Source organism: Diabrotica virgifera, chromosome 8, assembly GCF_917563875.1.
Source record: "Diabrotica virgifera virgifera chromosome 8, PGI_DIABVI_V3a".
Classification (NCBI taxonomy): domain Eukaryota; kingdom Metazoa; phylum Arthropoda; class Insecta; order Coleoptera; family Chrysomelidae; genus Diabrotica; species Diabrotica virgifera.
In genome coordinates, this window is record NC_065450.1 from 57,144,539 (window position 1) to 57,168,077 (window position 23,539).

Below are 23,539 nucleotides of genomic sequence, written 5' to 3' on the forward strand. Positions count from 1 at the left end.
ACTTTACTCCCATGCTATACAATATGATTTTTCCACCTTCTTCAAATATTAAGGAATTTTTTCATTTTTAAATTATTTATTTATGTAACCAACAAAATTTATTAGAGCACTAAAACTAATAAGTAGGTACAGTATAACTGTCAACTGTCAAATATAAGTTAAATTATTAATGTAAAAATTGTTAGATCAAAATAACAATTTACTGTTATTACCATTCTGCAAAATACAGGTTGTTCTATAAATAAACGTTAAAATGTATAGACACTTACGTAACAAATAATAGAATATTGTATAGGACGTCAATAAGTTATTTCATCAATGACATCCCAAGTAGCACCGAACGGGTTTATTAAGTCTTTCAAGGATGCTTTAAAACTGTAGAATAAAACTAAAATTAAATTTGGTTTTTAAGTAAACCTTAAGGTTGTAATAAAACCGCTTTCAGCATAAAAGGGCCCACTCTGAAAGAGGTAAATATAACCAAAAATAAAAACGTTCTTAAACCTTTTTTGTCTTAGGCAACTGGCTTTAAAGCTGCTGTGAAGGTGCTTGTAAAACCATGTTAAAGGACACATTAAGTGCAGACAGTTTTATAGCAAACTTAAAAGGTTTCTTAAATGGAGACTTTTAAAGACAATTTATCATATTAAATGATTCTTTAAACCCATATACTCCATAAAAGCCAACACATTTTTACATGTGTATGATAGGTAGATACGTATTTGTAACCATAAATTAATAAAAAGTACTTATTTGTTTCGGACTGTCAAGGTAGAAAATCACTTACGCACCCAACTTTATTGATAATATTTTCAAAAATAGGTCTAAATAACTCACGTGCCCCAGAATTTCCGGCTTTTGGCAATTAAAAAATAAAAATAATAAAAAAATTTTAATCCGAAAAATATTAATTTGAAAGAAAAATAATTTTATCTAAAATTTTAATGTTCTACTGTTAAAATAAATCGAATTTATATCTATAAGTCGCTTATTTATAATTTTTATGTAAGCCTTATATTGTAATCTATCGTGGCTTTTAGCATCTGCAGAAAGCAATATGGCCGAAATCCAAATAAAACTATTGGTCTATCGGCAGAGAATTGTTAAGATCAAATGGTTTTATTTTATACCTTCCCAAGAGCATATATCCTACATAAAAGCAAGGTTGCCTTGGAATTAAAACCGCTTAGTTTTAATACTGCTGTTAATAATGTCGCAGTGCTATGTGTGTTGTATTTTTCTTTTAAAATGACCAATTCGTTTATATTTTAAGTACTTGCGACTTATTTCTTCCATACTAACTGTACTTCCACTTTTTACACAACTGTTTCGCTCTAAAACAAATGGCCGACCATTTTGCACATGAAAGAAGAGGGGACGAGTTTAGTTTTTTTTTTGTTTCTAACAAGAAGCATAGTTTAGTCTTTACGATAACCAAATTAATTTAGTTAAGAGCGTTTGGCTTTAATATAGCCTACTAATTGCTTTTAAGAAAGCAACTTTAAAGACAACTAAAAAAATAGTTTTAAGGCATATGTTTTACTGACATAATAGTCTTGAGATCAAGTAGTTTTAATAATAAGTTTTATTAGTCATATTAGGAGAATTTTCAAGACTGCAATAAAACTAAAAGGTAACAAACAAGAATCTAATAAAACCAAACAGTCCGGAAGTTCTTCATAAAACTGATTAGTTTTAAAGTGAACTGAGAATAAACCATTTTAAAACTACAATAAGACAAATTACCTATTAAGATTAATTAGTCTTATTTGATACTCTTATTAGATTCTTTAAAACTAGTGACAAATGCTTAACAGTTTTAATGTTCTGGCAGTATATCTACAAGGTAATTTTAAAACCATTATCTTCTTATTTACCACAATAAAACCTTTATAAACCTTAAATAAAACTAAAATGTTTTTATTGTGCTACTTGGGATACCATGACGTCACTTTTACTTTTCGTCCCTAGGGAATAAAAGTACTTTCCCTCCCTAGGGAGCAAAAGTACGACTTTGCTCCCTACAATCAGATCAGGAGAAGAATATTTTCGGTAGAGGTATGTGGAAAAAGGTATATCAGTACCCGCTACTTCTATAAAAATCGAAAACATTGTAGCCGAATCAAATAAGATTTCCACGTATAAATTAGATTATGTTCATATTATTTTACAATAATTTCATTTATTTTATTTTTATGTTTATTAGCCAAAATATTATTCGTTAAAATATTAGTTACTCCGAAATAATTTCTCCGAAATATGATAAAATATAAAACTTTTTATGTTAATCGTAAGTAACAAGTGTAACATTTAACAAAATAAAACGACTTAGAAAGACACAGAAAGAGCACAGGTTCATATTCAACTGAATATTGAAATACGGCATATTACTCATGTGAGATAATATGATAGGATATGTGTTATTTATATTACGCCTTTTGTTTTTGTTTCTTTAATACAATTTTTCTATTAATTTGCTTTAGGTTTTTATTTCATACTTAGTCGAGAAATGAAGCATTTTGGCTCGCAATTTTTTTGTCCGGCGTGAATTTACTTGAAATTTTCACAGAAGGTAGGGAATAGTCCAAGGATCAATTTCTATATCATGCCGCTGTAAGCTAAAAGCTTGGGGGTGGTTGCCACCCCATCTCGGGGGTGGGAATTTTTTATTAAATTTGAACCATCCAAATCGATGTAAAACCTACTTTTAAGAAAAAAACGTTTTTTACATTTTCTTCATAAAGCTAATATTTTTCGAGTTATTCGCGGTTGAAAGTAACAGTTTTTAGACGAAAAAATCCACTTTTTTAGAGAGTCTTTTGAGAATAACTCGAAAAGTATGCATTTAATCAAGAAAATTATAGCTATCGAAATTGTGTCTTTTAGTAACAGGAACCAAATTATTTTTCTATAATATTTTTACGACTAATACAAACCGAGATACGGCAAGTTAAAAGTTAGCTTTTTTCGTCAAATGTATAATTTGAAATATTCAAAGCCAAATAACGGAAAATTTTTGCATTTTTCGAGGAAAACTTAAATAATCTTTTTCGAAGGATACAATTAGACCTTTCAGAAAAAAAAAGTTTCTAGCATAAAAATTGAGTGACATGATCAAAAAAAGGTAGGTACCTGCTTTTCTTAATGAAAAAATCAGTGAAAACAACCCACTAACTACCCTCCTAATTAAAAATTGGTCTTCACCTTTCTGTAATTTCTTTTATATTTGTATTATCAATACACCCAAGAAGCCTGACCAATTTAAAAGGCCTAATTTTGGAAAAATTGGAGTTTAAAGAAATTTTTTTTTTGCAATTTCGTATTTTTCACCATTTTCTTCAAAATATCTCCGAAAATACTAGAGATACGAAAAAAATGATATACCACTAAATTGTAGCTTTTTCATAACTTAAATTTCCTTGTGCACAGATTTTCACTACAGTGAACAGTTAGCGAGATATAGCTGTTTAAAACCTCTGTTTACGAGCAAACACCCCGTTATTCGAGCCCTTTAAACCCACCCGAATTAAAAACTAAGGGATCTTACTGAATTTAATTTACATAGTCTTATAGCTCTTCAAAAATACTAAAAATCATTTTTGAAAAAACTTTTTATCGCCAAAAATAAAGGAGTTGTGTTTATAAAACAAATTTTTTTTTCGAAAAATTCGAATAGTCCGCTTATAGAGCATTTTCAATGTATATAATGTAGAACCCGCTTATTAGAATACCGGTTATAGGAATATCCTGGTTTAAGGAATACAAATTTGAGGTTCTGAAATGTTTTCCAATGATCGGTTATTAGAATATCCCTGTTATAGGAATATTTTTGCTTGAAACGAAGGCTATTCCATTAAGCGGGTTCGACTGTACCACAGAACTGATTCGTGTACTGGAAGATGACTAAAAAACTATTTGTATTTGTTCATATTTGTAAATTCGTATTTTTGTGTAAATAAATGTTTTTGTAATTCTTTAATTCTACTTTTTTTCTGTATAGATCTATATTATCTACTTATACAAATTGCAATGTTATTAATGGTGGTTTTTAAGGGTTGAAATATGATATTATATCCTTTAGCATAAAGCAATCATTATTTAACGATCCAAAACCAAATTGTACCCACATTAAAGTTTACAATGTTTGTATATAATTTTTGATAATAAGGGATAGTTTACAACCCTAAAAATAATCAACGCCCTTGAGCATGATATAGAATATGAAGTACAGGGCGAGATGATCCTAATTTCAAGTTTTTATGTAAATCGATGCAAGCCAAAATTCTTCTTTTAGGATAAGTCAATTTTTTTAATATAGCTCCAACAAGGGTGGTTGTAAGGGTTGAAATTTTATGATATTATATCTTAAAGCATAAAACAATCATTAGGTAACTAATAAGAACCAAATGATGACAATATTAAAGTTTAAAATGTTATTTTATAATTTTTTACAATTAAAGGTAGTTTTCACCCTTAAAAAACCAAATATAGAAAATGAACTGGAGGGTGAAATGAGCCTAAACCTAAATTTTTGTACAAATCGATCCTGGACGAAAAAATTGCGAGGTTTTACCTCGCGAGGTTTTACCTTTTTCAGTTTCATTTCCTCGACTATCAACTATTATTTAGAAAATACTATTTAGAGCAGTAAGGATCTGTTTTTAGGTGGATGTGAGAGGCGACATTCAGATTTTTGCGGATAAAGTTAGGTGGTGACTTCGTTAATAATAATTGATTTATGCTCCTTCTCAAATATGCCCGGAACATTAAAAAAAATAAAATATTTAAAAATTTCAAAAAATTTCGTTTTTTTTTCTAATTTTTTTGTTTATAACTTAAAAACTATTCATTTTAGAACAAAGTCCTATAGGAATAAAACAAAGGTAACTAAATTTTATATCAGATGCGATTGGTTAAAAATGTCTTAATTTATCACCCTTGCTTCAAAATAGCCATAAATTTAAAATAAGGGGGCAAGACAAGCCTGTCTTTATTCAATGATTTTCCATCACTTAGGTTACATTTGGAACCTTCCTAATTCGCTTAGAAAATTTTTGTAATGTGCTAAAACCGTACACCAAATTTCATTAAAATTGACTTACTAAATTTTGCATAATAATTTTGCAATCTAAACTTTTTTTAAAAAATTAAAATGCTTTAAAATCTTGCACAACAAAAACTAGAACATATAAAGATTTGTAAATTTTTTTACATATAAAGAAGTACTCCACCTATCTAATGCACTTTACAGAATTGAAATCGGATTATTTAAGCAGCCTCAGCAATGTTTTAAAGTTATAAACAATTTTTTGGCTTATAAAAAAAATAGTGCTGTGGTCAGGAGGGGGTGCTACGGGCTCCTTTATTTAGATATACTTACCCAAGTTTTTTATGTATTTTGATCCGTATAACACGAATTTTTTGGGTAACAGTTGATAAGGATGTCGATAAGATTGTTATTTATAAGCAAAGAACTTGAGGAATTACATAAAATCGATTTTTCGCAAAATAGAACTTTTTTTGTATTTATTGGGTAATTCTAAGCAAAAAATGTTCTTACAAGTTTTTTCGTAGGATGCATAGTTTTCGAGATAAACGCGGTGGAACTTTCAAAAAATCGGAAATTGCAATTTTTGAACGCGAATAACGTTTGATTAAAAAATAAAATAGCAATTCTGCTGACAGCATTTGAAAGTTTAAGTCAAATTATACCGGTTTTTATTATTTGCATTGCTAAAAATTAATTTTTTTATTAATAAACAAAGCTATTTGTTTATAAGCCAAAAAATTGTTTATAAATTTAAAACATTGCTGGGGCCCCTTAAATAATCCGATTTTAATTCTGTAAAATGTATTAGATAGGTAGAGCACCTCTTTATATGTAAAAAAATTAGCCAACTTAAATGGTCTACTTTTTGTTCAGAAAGATTTTAAAAAATTTGAACTTTTTTAAAAACATTTAGATTGCAAATTTATTATGCAAAATTTATTAGGTCGATTTTAATGAAATTTGGTACACGATTTAAGTATGTTACAAAGAATTTCTTAAGCAAATTACTAAGGTTCTAAGTGCCACCAAAGTGGCTAAAAAATATTGAATAACAACATACTTATTTTGCCCCCTTATTTTGTATTTATTGCTATATTGCAGAAAAGGTAATACCTTAAGACATTTTTACCAGTCGTATATCATACAAACATCAATTATCTTTATTTTATTTCTCTACGACTTTGTTCCAAAACGAATCGTTTTAAAGTTATAAGCAAAGAAAGCAGAAAAAAATCGATGTTTTTCGAAATTTTTAAATATTTTAATTTTTTTATTAATGTTCCGGGCATATTTGAGAAGGAGCATAAATCAATTATTATTACTGAAGGTGTCACCTAACTTTATCTGCAAAAATCCGAATGCCACCTCTCACATCCAAAAATAGACGTTTTTTCGCAGATCCTTACTGGTCTATATTACCATATTAAGATGTAGGTAATATCGTTATATTTTGAAAAATATTTGGCCCAATATTATTTTGACGTATGGGTCATGATATATTGAGCGAAAAATAAGTATCTAAACTAAATACCTACTATATCGGGACAGTATCATAGGATTTTTCTGGTTTTTCCGATGATTTATTGTGGAATTAACACAGACTTTTGCTGTCATGACTGGATATGATGGAAAGGTCGGGATTAATAAATATCAATCACATGTCTTTAGTATATTGCCCGAAAGAGATCTGTGTGTGAAAGTTAATTTATGTTAAAAATTAAAGTACATACACATATACTTAAATAATTTTGTTCCAAAAATAAGAATCAAAGATATTGACAACATGTAAAAACTAAAATCCTTATATTTAAAGGTTTATTGTGAGTATAAATACGCAATGTAGACTTTTATAAATTTGCCAATAGTCGTTTCAGTCGCTTTTAAAACATTGATGTGTGCATACACTTCAAAGTGCAGTAAGTAAATATTTTACACATGTTTATTTCACCAGTAAAGGCGGCTCAGGTAATTTCATCATTACGAGAGGCCTATAGTCAGAGAACAGTCGCCTACTTTTAACGTAGTCTACACTCTGAAGGGCTTACCGTCGATACCAAAAGACCGGTACAGAGACTAGTGATGTTGAAAAAGTAACTATTCGTTACAAAGTACTCGTTACTTACGAATACCGAAAGTAAGGATTACTATATAGAGAGGCAAATCGTTACTTTGATTACTTTGATTACTCTGATTACTTCGTTACTTCGTGCCAATCGTATCAGAGCGAGTACCTAGTTATTTGAGTATTGTATCTACAATCGGTTGATATCGGAATCGGAACGGAACTCCACGAGTGTTCGGTATAAATAGCTGAAACAGAGGGAGGTAAATCATTTAACAAAGCATGCACACAGAAACAGATGTCTATACGATAAAATACGATTTGTCGAGGTAGATAATTCACTACTATAGATAGTTCACTACTATAGATAATTCACTACTATAGATTAACTACTATAGATACTGTAGATAATTCACTACTACCTACTGTCGAGGTAGATATTCTGAAACAGAATAAGAGGCAGACAAACAGGAGTAATCCTAGTCGCGCGAAGAAGAAGAAGAAGAAGAAGATAATTCACAGATGTTTGTTCCTTTGAAAATAAAAATGGAACACATTAGATTTTAATAATAAATACACACTATTCTTATCAGGCCTAGAAAAAAAAATACCTAGTTTAGATTGACTGGAAAAAATGTAGAAATGATAATATCTCTAGACTATGATCATCAACTTTAATTTTTTAACAACTTTAACCAGAGGGCATTTAACACTTAAAACACAGGAATAAATCTATTTTTAAATATAGTAGGTACCTAGAGACTTGCAACTTTTGGCATTGTATTTAGGACTAGGATGACGTCTGGAAAAAAATCTACAATAGAAAAATGGGTGGAAATGTATTATTACATTTTAAAGTGTATAAAACGCATCGAAAATTGCATAAACATGTTAAAATCAGTATATGCAATCAGAACCGACCTCCGAAGCACTTGGTGCCCAGGGTTTCTGCTAAGTTACGTCATCTAGAGTTTCGAGGGTTTGTTTTTGGCACTTAATTGATGCAAACAGATTACTAGAGATTACTGATATTGTGAAGCAGCAATGACAGAACAATTAACAACATTAATTAACAAAATCATAAAACACAATGAAATACCGGAAGAATGGTGAACAAGCGAACTAATTCTACTATTCACAAAGGAAAAAGAAAAGAAGAAACTTTCTTTTTTTTCTTTTTTTTTTTCTATCCTATACTAAATACTGAGAAATGCGATTCTCGATATGATTGTTCTTTAAATGCCATCTCCACGCCGGAGGTCGGCAATCATCATAGCTATTCGTATTTTAGAGACGGCTGCTCTAAAAAGGTTATTAATTTGATGTACATCCGCACCACTCTCTCAGGTTGCGCAGCCACGATATTCTGCGTCTCCCTATGCCTCTTTTGCCTTGAATCTTTTCCTGCATAATCAATTGGAGCAAGCTGTATCTCTCTCCACGTGTAATGTGTCCGAGATATTCCAATTTTCTTGTTCTGATGGTATGTAGGATTTCCATTTCTTTATTCATCTTTCTCAGAACCTCTTTGTTTGTGAGGTGTTCTGTCCACGATATTTTCAGAATTCTTCTGTACACCCACAGTTCGAATGATTCTAGTTTTTTTATTGATGCAGCATTCAAGGTCCAAGCTTCCATTCCATAAAACAAAGTCGAGAAAACGTAGCACCTAGCCAACCTAACTCTTAGCTCCAACTTCAAATCTCTTGTGCAGAGCACTTTTCTCATTTTGTTAAAATGTGCTCTAGCCTTTTCTATTCTGATTTTGATCTCCTGTAAGTTATCTCCTATGGAGTTGATCATTGTTCCAAGGTATGCATATTGGTCGACTCGTTCGATATTGGATCCGTTTATGAAGAGATTTTTTATTTATTTCTTTGAGTTTTCAATATTCTCATAATCTCGATAATCTCGATATGATTACCGGTACTCAAATAAAAAAGTAATCATAGTAATCAAAATATCCTACTAATACAAAATATGTACTGAGAAATGCGATTCTTCATATTTTATATGACTACCGGTACTCAAATACAAAAGTAACAAATGTAATCAAAGTAATGAATACTGTAAATGATTATTTTATAAATACAAAAGTAACGATTTGTAACGATTACTCGAAAGTAACTATAATCAACATCACTAACAGAGACCACAATAAACGACCAGATTCGATTCGGCGACCTGTAACTACAGAGAGGCACGCTACAGGAATTGAGCTTCAACAATCCTCTAGGAATGTACGACGCGTCACCGATACTCAGTGGACAGTTAGGAGAAAAGTTAAGGCTGCCACTTTGACTCCCAGACGAGCTAACACAGGGCTCAAATTGATGCACGTCAGAAATAAGCTCGACTTGTTTGCAAGAGAACACGTCAATTGGGACCTTGGCCAATTTAGCAGTTTTATTTTCTGATGAGAGTCGAATGTACTTGTATAGCAATGATAGGCCTGAAAATAAACGAACAAAAAACTAAATACATGGTCGTATCAAGAAAGGAACGACAGCAAATAAGAGAAAATATTACTATCACAACTTTGAGGTGGTTCTTCTTCTTCACGTGCCATATCAGAATTATCCGACGTTGGCGATCACCATTGCGAAGGCTTCTCGATCTTCTGCAATATGGAATAGTTGTCCTGCATTTGATATCTGAGTCAATTGACGAATGTTTTTAACCAAGAGACTTGTTTTCTTCCTACACCTCTACGGCCCTCTATTTTGCCTTTAAGGATCAGTTGTAATATTTTATATCGACTTCCCCTCACTATATGTCCCAGATAAGACATTTTTCGATGTTTAACAGTCTTTAGCAATTCTATATCTTTGTTGACCTTCCTTAGTACTTCTTCATTAGTTATTCTTGCTGTCCAGGGTATCCTCAGCATCCGTCTATGAATCCACATTTCCAATGCTTCAATTCTGTTCATAATCGATACTTTTAGCGTCCACACTTCTGCACTATACAAAAGTACGGACCAAACATAGCACTTGACCATTCTTTGTCCTAGTTTTAAACTGAGATGATTATTGCAAAGAAATGACTTCATTTTCGTAAAAGTGGTTTTAGTCATTGCTATTCTACGTTTTATTTCTATGTCTGGATCTAGTTGGTCCGTTATCACAGTTCCCAGATATGTCATTTTTTAAACTATCTCAACTTGGACTCCGTTTAATTGAAGCTTTGGATCGAGATGTGGGTCACGACTAAACACTAAAAATTTGGTTTTGTTTGAGTTTATTTTAATGCCCATTTCCTCTCCTACCTCGTGAATACGATCAAGCAGAATTTGGAGACCTTCAATATTATCTGACAGAATTACTGTATCGTCTGCATATCTTATTAGATTAAGTAGTTCTCCGTTGATTTTTACTCCATATTGTGGCGGTCTCTCAAGTGCCTTTTTAAATAACTGGTCCGAGTAAACATTAAACAATGTTGGTGACAAAATGCAACCTTGTCTGACGCCTTGTTATATGGAGATTTCATCGGTGTAATTATCTCCAATTTTGACCGTAGCAGTTTGATTCCAGTACAAATTTTTAATGACACGAATATCTTTGTCATCTATTCCGATATTTTTCAGTATTTGCATTAATTTTACATGCTGTACTTTATCGAATGCCTTTTCGAAGTCCACGAAACATGCAGATACATCTTTTCTTTGATCACGGAATTTTTGTAATAGGATTTTAAGCGCAAAAAGTGCCTCCCTGGTACCCATAGCATATCTAAAACCAAATTGGGTATCTTCGAGATCTTCTTCGCATTTGCGTCTAATTCTGTTGTGAAGTATTCTTAGGAAAATCTTAAGAGTGTGGCTCATTATCATTAAGGTATATGCACCTACACAACAATATGACGATGAAGTTGTCGAAAGCTTTTATTCAGATCTAGACTATTTATTATCACTCACAGGAAGCCAAGATATAAACATTGTATTGGGGGATTTCAATGCCAAGGTTGGAAGAGGTAGTGAAGAAGATGTCGTTGGCAAGTTTGGTTTAGGAACGAGAAACGACCGTGGAGATAGAATGATTAGATTTTGTGTAGAAAAACAATTAGTAATATCCAACACTTTTTTTGACTTGCCTAAGCGACGACTTTACACCTGGAAATCTCCTATGGACACTTGTGGAAGAATAGTAAGAAATCAAATTGATTATATCTGTATATCAAAAAGATATAGAGATGCTATCTTGTCCTCCAAAACATATCCAGGAGCGGATGTACCCTCCAACCACAACTTACTAGCAGCTAAAGTATTACTTAAATTTAAAAAGATTAAAAAACCCAAAATATCTCCTAGGATCAGCAAAGATAAACTTTCAAATGCGGAAGTGAAAGAAATAGTAACCGATAAATTAGAAGATCAGTTTCAGAAATTGAGAAATAAACATTCAGAAGAACAATTATGCGAGTCATGCAAAGAAACATTGGAAAAAGTCCAAGAAGACCATCTAATGGAAAATCAGCGTAGGAATAAGCAACAGTGGATGACAGAAGAGATATTGAATTTAATGGATGTAAGAAGAAAATATAAGAATGCTAATCTGACAGAATACAAAAAGCTAAACAGTATGATTCGAAGAAAAATAAGATCAGCTAAATCAGAGTGGCATAAACAACAATGTAAAGAAATTGAGAACTACGAGCGTATCTATGACGCATTCAATATGCACAAAAAACTGAAAGAAGTTGCAGGACTGAACAAAAAATGTAATCCTCCACTAATCGAAGATAAAAACGGAAAAATTATAATCGATATCGAAGGTCAACTAATACGATGGACAGAATATATAAAGGAATTATTCGATGATGAAAGAAGCGAACTAGAAACGCTAAATGACATAAGCGGTCCTCCAATAACTAAGGAAGAAGTGCAATACGCTATAAAGAACGCAAAAACGGCAAGGCGATCGGACCAGATGGGATTTACGTAGAAACACTAAAGCTTTTAGGTGCCGAGGGCATTAAGATACTTACGAAATTGTTCAACTTAATCTACGAAAGCGGAAAAATTCCTAAAGATTGTCTTAAATCCTCATTTGTTGTACTACCAAAAAAAACACAGAGCCACAAAATGCAGCGACTATCGCACCATCAGCCTAATGAGTCATGTATTGAAAATGTTTCTCAGAATAATTCATCAAAGAACATATAGAAGAATTGAGGAAAGAATCTCAAGTACTCAATTCGGTTTTCGCTGTGGCCTTGGAACGCGTGATGCACTATTCGCAACTCAAGTTTTAATTCAAAGATGCAGAGATTTAGATCAGGACGTTTTCATGTGCGCTATTGATTTTGAAAAGGCCTTTGATAAAGTTCGCTATGAAAAAATGCTACATATTCTCAAAACTACCGGTATGGACAGTAGGGACATTAGAATAATCGCAAATTTGTATTGGGGCCAGGCTGCATGTATTAGGGTTGCGAATCAGTGCTCTGAAGAAGTAAAAATCAAGCGCGGAGTTCGACAAGGCTGTATATTGTCACCAATGTTGTTTAATCTTTACGCTGAAACAATCTTAAATGAAGTGTTGGAAAACGCAAAAGAGGGAATACTCATTAATGGTATGCTTATGAACAATATCAGATACGCAGATGACACCTTGTTGCTGACTGGATCAATTGAACATCTTCAAGCGTTATTGAACCGAATGGTGGCATTCTGCGCGATATATGGACTCAAACTTAACGCAAGAAAAACAAAGTTTATGGTTATTAGTAAACAGGCAGCCGTAAATAATAGTAACTATAACGTAAAAATCGGTAATGACTCAATTGAACGAGTAAGTAATCTTGTATATCTGGGTACTCATATTAATGAAAGCTGGAACCCTAATACAGAAATAAAAAGTAGAATTGCCAAAGCAAGAACAAGTCTTATGAAATTTAAGAAAATCCTGTGCAGTCATGATCTAAATTTGGAACTTCGCATAAGAATGGTTCGATGTTATATATTCCCAGTACTACTTTACGGGGTCGAAGCATGGACACTGACAGAACCGCTTTTAAAAAACCTAGAAGCATTTGAAATGTGGGTCTACCGCCGTATCCTGAAGATCAGTTGGGTAGAAAGAGTCACAAACGAAAGGGTTTTGCAACGTTTGAATAAAAGTTGCGAAGTAGTGAACACGGTTAAAAGGCGCAAATTGGAATACTTTGGTCATATAATGCGTCACCCAGAAAAATATGACATACTTCACCTTGTCATGCAAGGTAAAATAATGGGAAAAAGAAGTGTGGGCCGCCGTACAACTTCTTGGCTTAAAAACCTACGCCAATGGTTTGGGAAAACTAGCACTGAACTATTTCGTACGGCTGTAAATAAGACAATGATTGTTAATATGCTGGGCAACATGAGAGCCAACGATCGACAAGCGGTCTCGGCACCTTAAGAAAAAGAAGTGGCTCATTAGGCTAATTAATCGATATTCTGAGCATTTTCTCGCATTTTGTTTTTTAGGTATTGCGACAAAGATGGATTTGAGCCAATCTGTGGGAATCACTCCGGTGTTATATATTGAATCAAAAAGTCTTACTACTACTTTTATGTTATCATCCTCTATTAGTTTCAGCAACTCAGTTGGTGTATCATCTGGACCACAAGCTTTTCTAATTTTAGCACTATTCATAGCGTGTTCTACTTCGCATTTCATAATTTCTGGGCCGTCAGTACAGTTTTGGTAGAATTCGGTAATATTATTCCTATCATCTTCAAACAACTCTGATATATACAGTTGCCATTCTTTTCTTATTTCGTGCTCATTTACAATAATTTTATTGCCAACGAGCACAGAGGGAACTCGTTTTTTAAATATGTTATTTATTTCTTTTAGTTTTTTGTGCACATTAAACAAGTCGTGTCTAGATATCACATCCTCCATTTCGTCGCACCTTTCTCTCATCCATTTTTCTTTGGCTAATTTGATCTCCTTTTTTATTCTTCTGTACAGGTGTCTATATTCTGTTTCATTGGATTTGATAAGTCGTCGTTGTTCCATCAATTTCAAGATGTCGTCTGTCATCCATTTATTTTTCTTGATTAAGTTTTTTCTATAATCATTGTTTGTGGAGATTTCGTTAACTTGATTTTTAAATTCACTCCATATTTCTTCTGGATCTTCTAGTTGTTCTCCGATGTTTTTTATTCTATTGTTAAATTCTTTTTTAATGTTATGTTTTATGTTTATATCGTCAAAGTTAAGTACATTGGTTTTTGGTTTTTGTCGCTGAATTCGTTTTAACCTTAGTTTAATATCTGCTACAAGTGGTTGATGATAAGATCCAATATCTGCCCCAGGAAATGTAGTGACTTTTTTGACGGCATTTCGGAAACGCTCATTTACAAGTATATAGTCTATTTGATTTCTTGAAGACTCAGAGTTACTGCCATCATCAAATGGGGCTTTCCAAGTGTATAGTCGTCGTTTAGGTAGTTTATACCAGGTGTTTGCAATGATCATATCGTTTTCTTTACAAAATTCATACAATCTCTGTCCTCGATCGTTAGGTTGCCCAAGACCATAAGGACCTACAGTCTAACCTCGTCGACCTTCTCCAATTTTTGCATTGAAGTCGCCTATGATATATAAAATTTCGTGTTTATTAAGTTTCTGCAAGATGTCTTGGATCTGATCATACAACTTCTCGACTTCATCGTCATATTTTCTACCTGCAGTCGGAGCATAAATTTGAAGTATGTTAGTTTTAAATGGTTGAGTATTTATTTGGAGTAATATTATTCTATCCGAAACTGGTACGAAATTGGTCACATATTTACTCAGTTCTGATGTTACTAATATACCTACACCATTTTTGTGATGTGGATCTTCTGTGCTGTTACCGGAATAATATAATATACTTCCGTCCTTTTTACAAGTTCCTGACTCTGGCCATCTCATTTCGCTGATTCCCAGTAGGTCTATTTTCATTCTTTTCATTACTTGAATTGCGTTGTCAAGTTTCCCAGCCGCAAATAGACTTCTAACATTCCATGTGCACATTCTAAAATTAGATTTCTTTATTTTTAGGATTTCTTCACGAGGTTTTCGCATGTTTACGACCGGAAAGGCCTCGTGGTATAAACATGTTTCTCCTCTCCTGCTGAATCTTGGCCTCCGCTTTCCATGATTAGTAACGGTTTGCAGTTGAAGTGTCAATTCTATGGTGATTTTCCTGGGGGTGCTCTATTAGCCGTTAATGCAGTGGTTCCCCTTTGCCTTCTGCATTCTTATGCCGTTGACCATTATTTGTTGATTCATCCGCCTTCGGGGCCGATTTCTCAACCCCAGGACAAAAGAGTGCCCTACCACTCACCAACTCATCCGCCCTAAGCCGTTGGTCAGTAAGTGGGGGATTGCTTATACCGGCAATCACTCGGATGTCAGAGCCTCATTTGTTATCTAGCAGGATGTACCGGATGACCATAATCAAGATCATCACGCGGGCAGGTGAGGTTGACATTTGGATAGGAGAGGCTATACGTTGCGCATCACTATCATTTACATCCCTTGAGGTGGTTAAAGAATTCAAATACCTAGGAGCAACAATTACCAGTAACAACACAGGAGAACGGGAGGTTGAACTACGAGTACTGGCGGGGAATAAATCTTTCTTTGCCATTCAATATCTAATGAAGTCAAAGCTTCAGTCAAGACGTACCAAAAACCAAATGTGCAAAACCATAACACGACCAGCAGTAACATACGGAAGTGAAGCATGGACGTTGAAAAAGAAAGAAATCAATAAACTTTTAGTATGGGAACGCAAAATCCTGCGAAATATATATGGTCCTTGCAGGGACAGTGTGACAAATGAATGGAAGAGCAGATACAACAATGACTGATTTACAATGTGTTTGGGAAAGACCATACGGTAGAAGATGGGCAGGACGGCCTAGAAAAAGATGGAAAGATGAAGTCAGAGAAGATCTGCAGAAGATGGAAGTGAGACCATGTGAAATCGTAGCATAGGATCGGAACCAAAGGAAGACAATAGTAAACGCGGCAAAGGCTCACGAAGAGTTGTAAAATCCAAAGATGATAAATGATAGAAGACAAGGCGTCTATCAAAGGCTCGGAGAATGATTTTCCCAGTTCTGCAGTGTCGAAAGAGTGAGCTATGAAGGTAGTTCATGTATGTTTTGGGATGGTATATCTTTAGAAGCAAAACAGAGCTTGTGAAGTAGAGCTCTATAAACTTCTGTAATACTGGTAGAATTTTTTTTGGATTTGAACATTATTTTTGTTAAAATCAATGAGAAAATCCTAGTAGTTGGCTGTATACCATACTTAAAAATCATACAGAGCAAGTAAAACTTCGTTTGTACAATGGTATAAAAAGTTTATTGAAAAACTATTAAAAAGCCATCCAAAAGGATTCGCAAAAGTTTTCGATCTAGATCAGATCATCTTCTTCATCTGCTTAGTTGATGAAACTAGCAACCTTATAAAATAGGTGACATCGAGAAATATGATTTACATGTTGATATTCTGATGTTAGTAGCGACTCTAAGTCGATGTTAAAAGATAAATTTGTCAAGAGTGCTCAAAGTGCAAAGGGCAAAGTGTGGTTTTTGCCAGTTCAATGGCCAGTTGGTCTGTGTCTATTGAACTGGCAAGAACCACACGTTTATAGATCAGTGAATCATGTTGTTCTTTGAGCACTCTTAATAAATTTATCTTTTAAAATCGACTTAGAGTCGCTACTAACATCAGAATATCAACATTTAAATCATATTTCTCGATTTTATAATTTTGCTAGTTTCATTTACTAAGCACAACTCAGTGAAGATGATCTGATCTAAATCTAAAACGTTTTGCGAATCCTTTTGGATGACTTTTTAATAGTTTTTCAATAAACTTTTTATATCATTGTAAAACCAAGTTTTACTTGTTCTGTATGATTATTTTTGTTATTTATTTCTTATTTTTGTTACTCTCGATTTCTTATTTAAAATAATTTGTAAACATTTCCTTAATCTAGTTAAGATCTGGTCTAATCAGATCTAGTTAATTGCGATTTCAGCGATTTTTCTACTGAAGATCTATAAATAATGTGCAATATTTACTTTAAACAATTATATTATTAACTTTCACATATCATGTGTAGATATTCGTAGTATTGGGAAACTAGTAATTAAAACTGTCTCTTTTACTTCCTCTAATTATAATTAGTGAACACCACAGATAATTAATATATTCCTAGAACTCTAGATTTTCTTCACTAAATAATATTGTGAGTAGTTCCTAAAAAACTTGTTTTGAATTTAAAATGTCTCGAATACATAATTATTGTTTATATTAGCTGCAATTTTTAGAGATTAATTGTTTTCGCGAATAATTGTCAGGGAAAATATTATTTTATGTTATTAATTCTGAGCAACTACTAATTTTTTTTATTGAATTTAACCACATCATTTGTATAGGTGTTTAGTTTTTTTGTAATAGACCTCAATATATCAATCAACGGTAATAGCTATAAAACGTTCGTTTGTAATTAAGGCAGGACAAGTCCAAGCCCCTTGCTAGTGTCATTGCTCCATATAATCCGCCTACCATTGCTTGTGGTTTTTACCCAAGATAAAACCGGATCGAACCCTGTTGTCCTCTTTGATGCAGTAATGGTTGGGTCTGATATCATTTCGGTATATTAGCATTTTGCGGTATTTTGAGTTGGTGTATTTTAAATTTATTTATAAGTCCAATCCCTTCTACTTAGATTTTGGTTATTCTAAGAAGTTTTGTTTTAAATTGAGGTGGTTGTTATAATATGTGAGATCCAAAAACTAATTAAAAAAAAAATATTGTTGTTTTCTGTAAGTATGGTGCAATTTTTATTACATTTTCATAAATTGTTTCAGAATAATTAAAAATAAATAGTGGTGGTTCTGGACTAATTATTTTCTGTCTAACTTAAAGTCACCTGCAGAGATAAGGAAGACATAGGTCAATAAAGAAAACAGCTGAAAAAATCTAATATAGATTTTTGAAGGTTCTAAAGGGTATTATAAGGGATAGCTGATGACAAATCCTTGAAGACTTTTTTATTGTATTTTTCTTTTGTTATTTTTATTTCATCTTTTATTATTGCTACCAGCTATTTTCTTCCTGTTTACATGTTCTGTCAGTATATACAGTGGGTGATCATCTGATCATATTATTAGAGGCACCTAATAAAATTCAATGTTTTAGAGGAAGAGTATACAGGGTGATTAATTAGTAGGGTAAAGCTCAATAGCTCCGCTATAGTAATAGATAGCAATAAAAGTTAATAACAAAAATTTTAGCCACCTTTGAGCTTCACATTACAAAATTAGTTAGAATGTTACAGGGTGATCTATGACACAGTGGCAGACCTAACTTTTGTTTTTTTAAATAGAACACCCTATATTTTATTTTATATTCGAAATCCTGTTAACTTCTCCATCACAAAAATATAAAGATTTGTAATGTTGTACATGGTATTTACAAAGTTATAACCAATTTTGTATGAAAATCGTAATAAGTTCAACTCCCTGTATAAATAAAAATAAGCACAACAGCAATGGTTTATTAATGCCATATTTTTTTAATTATTGTCAAAATTTTTAAGAATTATTGATATTGCTAATTTTCTTTATATCAAATACAGGGTGAGTCAAAACGCAAGTACATTATTTTCTCAGTAATGTTAAATGGAGCACCCTATATTTTATATCATTATTGAAAAGTACCATTAACGTACTTTAATTTTTATATAACATTCCCTATGCCCAAATTTATTAGTTTTCGAGATATTTTTATTTTTCAGAGAAAATTATTGTAGGTGTGTAAATTTATCTAAATTTTAAGTAAGCCATGACTGAATTGACAATTGAAGATTACCGATTATCAATCTGTAGCAAACAAAGAAATGCAAATAATTTATTAGTAATACATTTTACAAACAAAAACACAACCACTACATGCAACATTTTTGAAACAATTAGAAACTATTTTTTATGTAAATGCAACAAATAAACAAAGAAAATTAGTAATAAATTTTACAAAAAAAAACACACAAACACAAAATACAATATTTTGTGAAGAAAATTAAACACTACTTTTGTATGTAAATTTAATAATGTAACAAATAAAGAACGAAACATAATTTATCAGTAATACATTTTGCAAAAAAACATGTTTGAAAAATTAGAAGCTACTTTTAATAAAATATTTTTAATATCCAATTATATAAGGTGTTCAAAATTATCTCCTAACACATTTATGTACGCCTAAAAACGATCATTGAATGAGCTACTTTCTCTACGGGGCAGTTGTAAATTAACACATCGAAATACACGTTGTCTATTATTCATCTCATCCCTTGTTGTTGGAGGTATTTTATAAACTTCATTAATAACGTAACCCCAAAAAATCAGTCGTCTATTAAATTCTGGTGATTTGGGTGGCCACCCTACTGGTCCATTGAAAAATGAAAATATCTTGAAAACTAATAAATTTAGACATAGGGAATGTTATCTAAAAATTACAGTACGGTAATGGTAATTTTCAATAGTGATATAAAATACAGGGTTTGACTCACCCTGTATTTGATATAAATAAAATTAGCAATATCGACCATTCTTGAAAATTTTGACAAACCGTTGTTGTTTTACTTATTTTTATTTATACAGGGAGTTGAACTTGTTACGATTTTCATATAAAATTGGTTATAACTTTGTCAATACCCTGTATAACATAACAAACCTTTATATTTTTGTGATGGAGAAGTTAACAGGATTTCGAATTTAAAATAAAATATACGGTGTTCCATGTAAGAAAACAAAAATTTGGTCTGCCACTGTGTTATCGAACACCCTGTAACATTCTAACTAATTTTGTAATATGAAGCTCAAAGGTGGCTAAAATTTATGTTATTAACTTTTATTGCTATCTATTATTATAGCGGAGCTATTGAGCTTTACCCTACTAATAAATCACCCTCTATAATTGAGCTGTATCATATTTTAATGGATTTGTTTCCATTTGGCTGTCTTGTTACACTTTATGAAAGTGCAATAAATAGTCTGACAATAGTGACAACACGCATGTGTGGCAATGCGTGACTTAGATGCCATTGTTCAGTGCTGCCCAGCCTAGCTTGCAACTCGTGTGTCTATTATTAGAGTTATAATAAACTTTGCAAGTTTCCATTGCTCTCTAGTGATATTCTGACAGGCCTATTCTATTTTTTGCGAATTTAGTCAAAATTGCGCGTTCGTTACACTCGTGGTACCAGAACCTCATGGGAAATCCAAAGACATCTCACCAAGGAAAATAGCAGAAATAAAAACTTCAACATTCAATACTAATCACTCCAACAGAAACATAGCATCCATTTCTAAAGTTTCAAAGGCAACGTTGACCGTATAAAGAAAAAACTTACATACCATTATTAAACAAAAGTAAAATTTTCTGAGGTGGCTCTAATAATATGATCACCCACTGTATAGTCTATTATGGACATCTCTTCTCTACTAACTCTCTTCTCTTGTATACTTGTGTATGGCTTTTTGCTCGTGGAAGGTATTAAGAGCTATTAAGTTATGTGTTCTTCTTCTTCTTCTTGCAGTGCCTATCCGTTTTGGATGTTGGCGACCATCATGGCATTCTGTGCTTTGCACACTGCTGCTCTAAAACGATTTGTAGCTGTTGTGATGAACCACGTACCTAGATTTGTTAGCTAGGAAATTATTCGCCTCCCTGGTCCTAGCTTTCCTTCTTCTTTTCCTTGCAAGATTAGTTGCAGCAGTCCATATCTTTCACTGTTCCTCATGATGTGACCGAAATATTCGGTTTTGAGAGTTGAACATTTGAGATTACCTACTGGAAGAACAAATCAAGAAACAGAACAGAATGGCGGAAAATCCTAGAATAAGCCAGGACCCCAAAAGGGTTGTCGAGCTACTGATGATGATGATGAAAGCCACATTTCAAAAGCCCTAATTTTCTTGAAGGTGGCGTCTGTCTGTGAGAGTCCACGATTCAACTCCGTATAACAGTATAGGAAAGATATAACATCGTAGTAACCTGATTTTTATGGGTGTCGGCAAATCATGAATTTTGAATAATTTAGCCATTTTTTGAAATGCAGATCTTGGTTTCTCTATCCTACATTTGATTTCTATGGAATGGTCCCAATTTTCATTGACGTTCGTATCAAAGTAGGTGTATGTTTTTACTCTTTTCATTTGTTGATAGTTCACACTGATTCGTCCAAATTGCTGTTCCGTCTTAGAGGTTATCATACATTTTGTTTTCTTAGTACTTTCTTAAGTATTTTCTTAAGTTATGTACTAGTTAATATTCGAGAAATCTTCTATCATTATATCTTGTTATTTCTTGTAGATTCTCCGGATTTTTCTATTATTGATGTATTCTGGTAATCTCTTATCCCTACTCTGTCACTAAGATCTCCTACATCATACTTATGTCCCTTCCTCTTCTATCTATCTATAGGATTCGTTAAGGAAAATCGTAATAAAATCCGTGTGATGTTTAACAGTTTTAATTAATAAAATAGATAACTAAATTATAGATACAATTAAATTGACGCAATGTTATTGCGACTAAAATTTTACGAGTTCTCACAAAAGAAAATGTCTTTGAAATAATCGCGATTATCTACATAATATATGACCGGCTTGTCAATACATAACTACGTCTTAAACTGCGCGTCCTTTCGATTATTGCCAAATACAACGTCTTTCCTCAAAATCTCAAAATCGACTACCGTATTCTTCCCACAATAACCAAAATGTTCTTACTGCTAATCTCCTCTTCTCATGGTTTAATTCGCTTTCGTGGGAACAAACTTATTAAAGTTGCTTCAAAGTTGCAAATGTTATTCTTACTTAATTAGGTCTTAAAGATTTAAAGTTAGAAGTATTTCGCACCGGCTACCGTAGTAATCCCAATTCGTTCCACCCATCTGGGCCAACGCGACGAAGGTCCATATGTGTGAGACTCTTATTTCGTGCTCGTAACAATAATTAAGAAAAAAATACATACAGGGGAATTTAAAAATATAAGGTAAAATATTTACAATTCTACATATCTATGTATAGCCTATTTCGCCCATTCTTGAACGTAGGCCTCCCTTTTTCTCTCCAGGATTCTCTGTCCTGGGCTATATTCATCCATTTGGAACCAGCGTGTTTTTTGATGTCGTCCGTATTCTCTTCTCTTTCGTATTCCCAGGTTCTCCACTGTAGTATTTGGTTATTCTATCTGCCGTTCTTTTGCCTTGCATTGTGCCCAGTGAATTTCCGTTTCAGTTCTGCTATTTTTTCATTTACATCTTTGACCTTAGTGATTTTTCTTATCCAATCGTTTCTTTTCTTATCCGTCAGATTCACTTGTAGCATTTTTCTTTCCATGGACCTTTGTATTTTTAATACCTTATCCATGTTATTTCTTGTCACTGCTATGTTTGCGCTCCATATGTCAATACAGACTTACACATTTGTTATAGACTTTTGTTTTAGTTATTGCGGGTATCTCTTATTTTTTAGAATGTAGCTGAGCTTTCCAAACGCTACCGATGCCAGTCTTATTCTCCTGACCATCTCCGATGTTTGGTTCTCCTTGCTAGGCCTAAATACTTGACCCAGTTATATATACCCTTGCACTTGTTGGATTTCTTTATTTGCAATAGTTATTTTACAGTTTTTATTAGTATTAGTCATTGTTTTTGTTTTCTAAAAGTTCATTTTTAACCCTATATTTCTCGCTTGTGCATCTAGTTCTTTCAGCATTTTTTGGAGCTCATTTTTGTTTTTAGATATCAGGACAATGTCATCTGCGTTGCGAAGGTGATTCAGGAATTGTCCATTGATGTTAATTCCTTTTTTTTCCATTTCAACTTCTTACACACGTCTTCCAGCTCTTGTTGGAACAGTTTTGGCGAGATGGTATCGCCCTGTCTGATTACTCTCTTAATTGGTGTTGGTTCTGTGTTCTGTTGTATTTATATTTGGTCAATCCTGCTTTTGTGCAATGATGTGCAAATGTGCTATCAACGCTCAACGCTATCAAACGCCTTTTCAAAGTCAATGAAGGCAACAAAATGGGGTATATTATATTCGTTTAATTTCTCTAATAAGTCCCATTCTTTGCTCTTACTTGTTATAATTGTTCCCCGAAAGATTATTTTCGTTTTTTCTTTTCATCCTCGTTCATTTCATTAGCGATAATTAAACTCTTGGTTTGCTCATTGTGTTTAATTGAATTATAATAATAATTATACTTTCTGATATATCTTCTTATTTGCACCACGATTCTCTTTCATTGGAATGTATTATACAACGGACACCTCCTGTTATCTTTATTTTTCATTAACTCCACTGTAGGTATAATAACAAATGTCCAAAAAAGTTTAATTGTTTCAAAAGATTG

General features: G+C 32.7%; 1 protein-coding gene across 2 annotated transcripts in view; it reads left to right on the forward strand.

Moving 5' to 3' along the window:
• LOC126889912 (protein yellow) overlaps nucleotides 1–23,539 on the forward strand; it is a 138,803-nt gene that overhangs the window by 12,837 nt on the left and 102,427 nt on the right. Inside the window, exon 1 of one of the 2 annotated variants that reach the window (XM_050658635.1) lies at nucleotides 17,766–17,937. The exons of the other annotated variant lie outside the window; for it this stretch is intronic. The gene's annotated coding sequence lies outside the window, so the exon portion shown is untranslated. Of the gene's footprint in view, nucleotides 1–17,765; nucleotides 17,938–23,539 lie in introns of those variants that run through there. 2 annotated transcript variants of the gene reach the window in all.